Source organism: Papaver somniferum, chromosome 2 (genome assembly GCF_003573695.1).
Source record: "Papaver somniferum cultivar HN1 chromosome 2, ASM357369v1, whole genome shotgun sequence".
Classification (NCBI taxonomy): Eukaryota; Viridiplantae; Streptophyta; class Magnoliopsida; order Ranunculales; family Papaveraceae; genus Papaver; species Papaver somniferum.
Window position 1 is genome coordinate 63,247,201 of NC_039359.1, and position 7,140 is coordinate 63,254,340.

Sequence of the window (7,140 nt, forward strand, 5' to 3'; positions counted from 1 at the left end):
GGAAAATCGGTATTAGACATTTTCGTAAATAAACCAAAGAGGAAGGGCAATAAGGTATTAGACATTTTCCTAAATAAACTAAAGAGTAAAGGAAAATAGATATAAGAATAAAATTGTATTATAATTCCTTATGAGGATAAAACACTGCACATCGGCCAAAAATCCAGTACATCTAGATGAAGGATCAAAAAGAATCCCTTAAATAGCTCGATTTTTCACATACCGACAAGCCTAATCGTTTTTTTAATTAAAATAGCAGTAGTTACTCTATTTAGCTTAATAAATACAATATTAGTTCTTATTATTTTAATATACACAAAATTGGTTAAAAAGACCAAAATCAACAATTCCTAGGTGAAATGGACAGTTAGATTTTGATAATGTTTAAATGGACAAAAATGTAAAAATAGGCAGGATGTAACCAGATTCGTCGTGCCCATTTTCAAATATTTTTTCTTATTTTTAATTTACACAAGATGTATCCAGTTTTATCCTTGCTATTTTTTAAATTTAAGCTAGGATGAAACCGGCTTCATCCTTACTAATTATTTTTTGGCCATTTCACCCAAACTATGTTTTACTCGTCCATTTGAACCGTAATTTAAAAATATTTGGACAAATGATCCATTTTCCGTTTAATATATTATGTTAATATTCTATATACTAGACTGCTACATGTCTATAAAACTCGAAGTTGTTTGATGAATTTAATAGACAAGGAGGAAGATCCATAATTTTATATGTAATCGATTATGGCACACAGTAAGATCGTGATGTTGTTGATATTACATTTGTATGGGTAAAAAGCTTAACCTGTAATGGTGCAGAAGGAAGAAGTATCATTGGGGTCGAAGATTTGACGTCAAAATACGTAACTGAGGGTTTAAATGAGCCTCCTATATATCAAAACTTTGCAGATTTATCTATATTGTTAATTGGGAAGAATATTTTTCATTTTCTTCGTATGCGTATTGATAGATTGGATGCTCTAGGCAAACTCAAATCAGATACATTTACACTTCATGTTTAATAAACTAAACATTGAGTTATGGAGACATATTTGACTGTATTAATTAATATACACAGAAGACCCACACGCCTTTGATCATCCATTACTCAAAGTCACAATGATTCAGGTAATACCTTGTAATCAATATTTCTCTCATCATGTATGAATATTTTGACATTAATATCTTATATTTTATTTTATTACTCCCTCCGTCCCACTATTAGATGATCTATTTGGTTTAAAATCTTGTCCCACTATTAGATGACCTATCTCATTAAACAATAGGATATTTCTAAAATTATCCTTTTGATTGATTATCGTTATCATAAGAAATATGTATAATTTAATATTCATGTTTATATTCGTTACGTAAGTGTTTTAAAATGATTTCCAACGGTACAAAGTTTACGAAAATCTATGGTATAGTGATAGACGCATTTATGTGTCTAATATAGCTCATTTGTATATATTGTTAGTACTCGATATTGTACTTATTTGGTTATTTTATGTATTTGTAGGTGTTTTTGGAAAATAATCTCTTGCGGCGAATTTGGCTAAAAATGTGGCATTTGGACCTCCGTTGATAACGTACCGGAAGCGCCTCAGAAGTGTACCGGAAGTATCCCAGAAATACTCCGGAGGAACCCCGAAAAAAAATGCGGAAAATGCCCCAGAGGACACTTGCTATACGGACCCTTGATTTTGGATAAGGGGTAACCTAATTACTAAGAGGTGACCCATTTCCAGGCATCTGCTAAAGGGAGACCAGCCACAGATAAGGGGAGGTCAACTTCTCAAATTCAAAAGAAAATTTTGGCGGGAAAAAAGGCAGCAGCGTCAACAGTTTTGGATCAAGGATTTGAGCGACCTAGCAGGCGATTCAATGGGCAAATTTGATACCCACGGACTCTACAAGACATAAGGGACCTGTTAGAAGCGATTAGACCCATCTAATTGGGCTGGATAAGTCACAAAATCCACACAAAGTCAAGACAGTGCACACGGTCCCTGTTTAGGGTTTTGAATTGGTTTGAAAGATTTGGGAGAGATTCTTGCGTGGGATATACTTCAAAACAGTTGAGTTCAAGTCAGAGAAGATTTTGGGAGCAATAGAATAGCTCACAGACGCATACAAAGATCGACAGATGGAATTATTGTTCAAACTGCACGTGAAGAATAAGAGATTTATTCTCGAATTTGATCGAGTTTCTAGGGAATCTGAAGGCTATATAAGTGTTGGTTTACATTAAAGAAAGGTTAGAAACCTTTAGGAGAGAGTTTAGAGTCGATGAGAGCCTAGGAGAAGCAATTATAGAGGAGACAACGCTGCTGCTGCTGCCATTAAAGCTTCTGAAGAACACGAAGAACAGACTCGCAGAGTCAGTCGTTCTTCAGCAGACTTATTTTCATACCACTGTCGTTGTTTCACAGCAGTAGATAGTTATCGTTTACAGCAGTCTTAAATTACCATACTCTTTTGTAACAGTGGCGCTGTAACACCACTACAGCGTTGCTAATTCCTATTTCATCATATAATCATCAATAAAAACATCTATTTTAGCCATGAATTTATCTTGTGAGTGTGTTTTTGGGATGAGGAGCTAAACCCATTAGCCGAGACGACGGAGGAAGCCATTGGTAATTTATTGGTATAATTCTAATTTTTATATTTATTTGCAATATTATTATTTGATTATTTGCACGAATTAAAATTGAATTAATAGTTTTTATTGAGTAATTGTGAATTGACTTGATGAAGCATGCTGGGTTTTAGTAACTTTTGTTTTATACTTTTTAATTACAATTATTATTAAACTTCAAAAACTTATTTGAGGCAAATATTAGAATTGATTTTAAAGATAAAATTGCATAAGAACTATTTAGAGTTTACTATTAAAATGGTCATTGGTGGAATCCTAGTCTTGGTGTTTTTCTCCAAAACTTTGAATTATTTTATTTAGTTGCCTGTTTAATTTAAATCTATAAAAATTGTTTTCTTCACAAGTCTGAAAAGACCCGTTTTTACCACTACTACAATCTATTTGATAAACCATCAAATTTTTGGCGCCGCGCGGATGTGTTTAGTTAGCATTTTTTTTTGATTTTTTTATTATTTTTGTTCTTCTTTACGTTTTTTTTTTTTTGTTTCCTTGCAGATTTTTGAAGATTGGAGCGAAAGACAATTTGCCAAAGCTTGTGGTGATTTACTTAAAGTTTGGGAGCGAAAAGCAAAGCTAAAGGAGCGAAAGAAGAAGATTTTTTTATTTTGTAAAAAGAGAAAAAAAAAGAGAGACATTTTTTTTTGTAATTTTTTTTTTATTAGACTTTCTTTTCTTTTGTATTTTTTTTTATGGACTTTGGACATTAATTTTGGGACATTTTTATTTTTATTTTTAAACCCTACGGAAGGGTACCCTTAAATATAAACTGTTTGCAGGGAAGGACGACGATTACATATCGTCTCGGCCCCTCGGGTTCGCACACGGCATAGGAGTCGTGGCCCGAGTCGACTTCAGCGGTTCTTCGCCCGTCTGGTACGGGAGGTAAAATTCTAAACACCCGCGAATCTCCTGCAAGCGGGTTACTGGACTCCTTAAGGTGAATATATGCTGAGGACTTGAATATGGACTGTTTTTAAATTCCTAGTAAAGGGCAAGGACTGGACCATATAAGATAAGGGTTCGGATTTCATCACCGCTCCCTTCTTGCCCGCCTTAGGAAAACGAAACCTAAAGCGAACCTAAGCCTAAAATTTGGACTAGAAAGAGACCTATAGGGTATCGAGCTTAACAGGACAATCATTCGAAAAATATTGGTTACTCTTTTAAGCACACCTCGAAGTTCTTGACGGTTTCTGCGAGTTGAATGCGTGACTGCGCCGCATTGGATCGGTGAGGTTTTGGGTATCAAAGCTCCACTGAGCTTCCCTCGCCTCGATTCAACTTGCTTTAACTCGGATTGATTCCAGAGGGGTTTGCTCAAATTGTAACGAATTCCCTTTCGAAGGATTAGAAGCTGGTCTAGAAACAATCTAAGTGGAGCCATCATGCTTGTTGTTTGCTAGAAATCTTTAGGTTTGCTGTGGTAAAGTCGAGTCAGCCTGCTGTGTGATTGCTAGAACCTTCCTGTTAGGATTTTTATTTCTTTTTGAATTCTTTTTAGTGTATGCCCGATTTTGTTAGGGCTTGGAAAAGAGATACTCTAGGTCGATTGATTAGCGAAAAACCTAGTAGTTCTTCTGATTTAAGCAGGGAGCTCGAAGACTCTTCTTTGGAGAGCCCTGTTTTTGGAAACTTCAGTTTTGAGAATCTGTCTCTGAGGAAAGTACCCCTAGTACTTCTGTTGTGCCAGCGATGGCAACTTTGAAAGATTACATGTTCCCAACTAGGACCAACCGAGCTTCATGCATTAAATTGCCAGCCACTACGGCTAATTTTGAGATAAAACCTAGTATTCTTCAATGATCCCTATATTCTTAGGAAAAGATGATGAGAACCCTTATTTTCATATTAGGGACTTTGAGGAAATCTGTGGGACAATTAGAATAAAAGACCTTACTGATGAAGTCTTGAAACTTAAGATGTTTCCCTTTTCCTTGAGAGATAAAGCCAAGACCTGGCTTAACAACCTACCGTCTGAATCCATAGAAACATGGCAGGAACTTATCGCTGCCTTCTATATGAAATTCTACCCTAAGCATAAAACTGCAGCTGTTAGGCAGAAAATTAGTGCTAGTGTGCAACAAGAGGGAGAGTCTCTTTATAGGTTTTTAGAGCGATTCAATGATCTCCTATCTCAGTGTCCTCACCATGGATTTGATAATATGAAACTTGTACAGATTATTTATGATGGTTTAGACTATTCGACCAAAGCCATGGTTGAGTCTATGTGCGCTGGTGAGTTCACTAGTAAAAATGCTGATGATGCTTTTACCTTCTTAGGAGCTATCGCTGAAAAATCCCAACAGTGGGAATCTTGTGTTGAACCCCCTAAAAGACTCTTGGTCAATAGAAGTAGCACCAATATGGTAGATACGAGTTTTGCGTCAGATGCTAAGTTTGCTGCTTTGTCCAGAAGGTTAGAAGCTTTAGAAATGGGTCAGTCTAAAAATAGGCCCCTTGTTGAACCTAATAGAGCCTCTCAAGTCTCTAGTTGTGGAATAGAGCCCGATAATTCATTTTGGGAAGGTCAGGTTAGTGAAGAAAGCCCCATGTTGTCTATAACAACTCTAGGTTTGAGAACCGTCAGAAGTTTGACCCATACTCAGAAACCTACAACCCTGGTTGGAGAAACCATCCTAATTTCTCTTGGTCTAAGGGCCAGAGTCAAGGCCAGTCTAGCAATTCTCAGCCTCCCCCAGGTTTTGGTTTTAAGAACTCTTCAGGTCAAACCCAGTTTCAGAACACTTCCGAGAAAAAGATCTCTACCTTAGAGGATACTCTCACTATGTTAGCAAATAACCATGAATGCTAACAAAGAACCACATGAGCTTTCAACAAGAAACTAGGCAAATTGAAGAATAATTCCCAGAGTCTTGCCAATTAGAACTTCAAGTAGGACAAATAGCTAAGTTTATAAGTGAGAGAGAGATGGAAGGTTCCCTAGTCATACTGATCCTAACCCTAAGGAGAGAAATCGTACAATCATGTGAATGCTGTCACAACCCTAAGGTGGAAAGAAAGTTGACAACAAGGTCGCCATGCCTGATAGTGAACATGCTGTAGTTCACCCTGCTGAGCCAGAAAATGAGGAGACTGATAGAGTCTCCAAAGAGACCAATGAGGGTCCTGTTGAGCCTCACTTTGTTCCCAGAGCCCCGTTTCCCCAGCTGCTAGTTCCGACTAAGAGGGAGTCCAACTTTAATGATATATTGGAGGTTTTTAAGCAGGTTAATATCAACCTTCCATTATTAGATGCAATTAGGCAGATTCCCTCTTATGCCAAGTTCCTTAAGGACTTGTGTACGCGAAAGCGTAAGCTCAGTGTCCAGAAGAAAGCCTTCATAGCTAGTCATGTGAGTTCTATTATTCAGAATACCACTACTCCTAAGTATAAAGACCCAGGGTCCCCTACCATTTCTTGTACAATAGGTAAGTACCGTGTTGAGAAAGCGTTGCTTGACTTAGGAGCCAGTGTGAACTTACTGCCATACCATGTGTACCTTAAGCTAGGACTTGGTGAGATGAAACCTACCCAGATAACACTCCAGTTAGCTGATAGGTCCGTTAAAATCCCTCGTGGTGTGATCGAGGATGTTCTTATTGAGGTCGACAAGTTTATTTATCCAGTGGATTTCGTGGTCCTAGATACCCAACCTGTCCCCGACCCAGAGAACCAAATACCTGTGATTTTAGGTCGCCCATTCTTAGCTACGTCTAATGCGATCATAAACTGTCGAAATGGTATTATGAATCTATCTTTTGGTAATATGACTATTGAGCTGAATATTTTTAATGTAAACAAGCTACATTCTGAGCTAGATAGCACATGTATTGAAGAGGTGAACATGATAGGAACCTTAGTTCAGGAGTCATTACCAAACATCGTACCGGAAAATACATTGGAGAGTTGTTTATCCCATTTTAGCCTGGATTTCGACGATGATAGTAACATTGAACAAGTAAATGCTCTGTTGGATTCTGTTCCTATGTTAGATATTGATATATGGAAAGATAGGTTCGAACCATTACTAGCTTCTGAGTCTATCTTAATACCTTATTTAAAAGAGCCTCCTGAGTTGGAGTCTAATTATACATTTTTAGGCCCACCCGAGTCTTTCCCTGTGATTATAGCCTCCGATTTGGATAGTGATCAGGAAAGTAGTCCAGAGACCGTGCTTCAAGAAAATAAGGAAGCCTTAGAGTGGACCATAGAAGATATGAAGCAAGCTGAGGATGAACCACCTGATTATGACTTAGAGAAAGCAATTGACCTTTTTCAAGAACCCGATGGTCTAGAAATTAGGAACATTGTGACTAGTCATTGTAGAGGCACCCAAAATTCTAAGTTTGGGGGTAGAGATTGTCAATTATCCCCAATAGAAGTCCCTAACTTGGGACTCAAGCCTAGTGCATCTGAGGTATCGCTTGAGTGTATTCAGACTCCACAACCTGATCCGCCTGATAATGTCC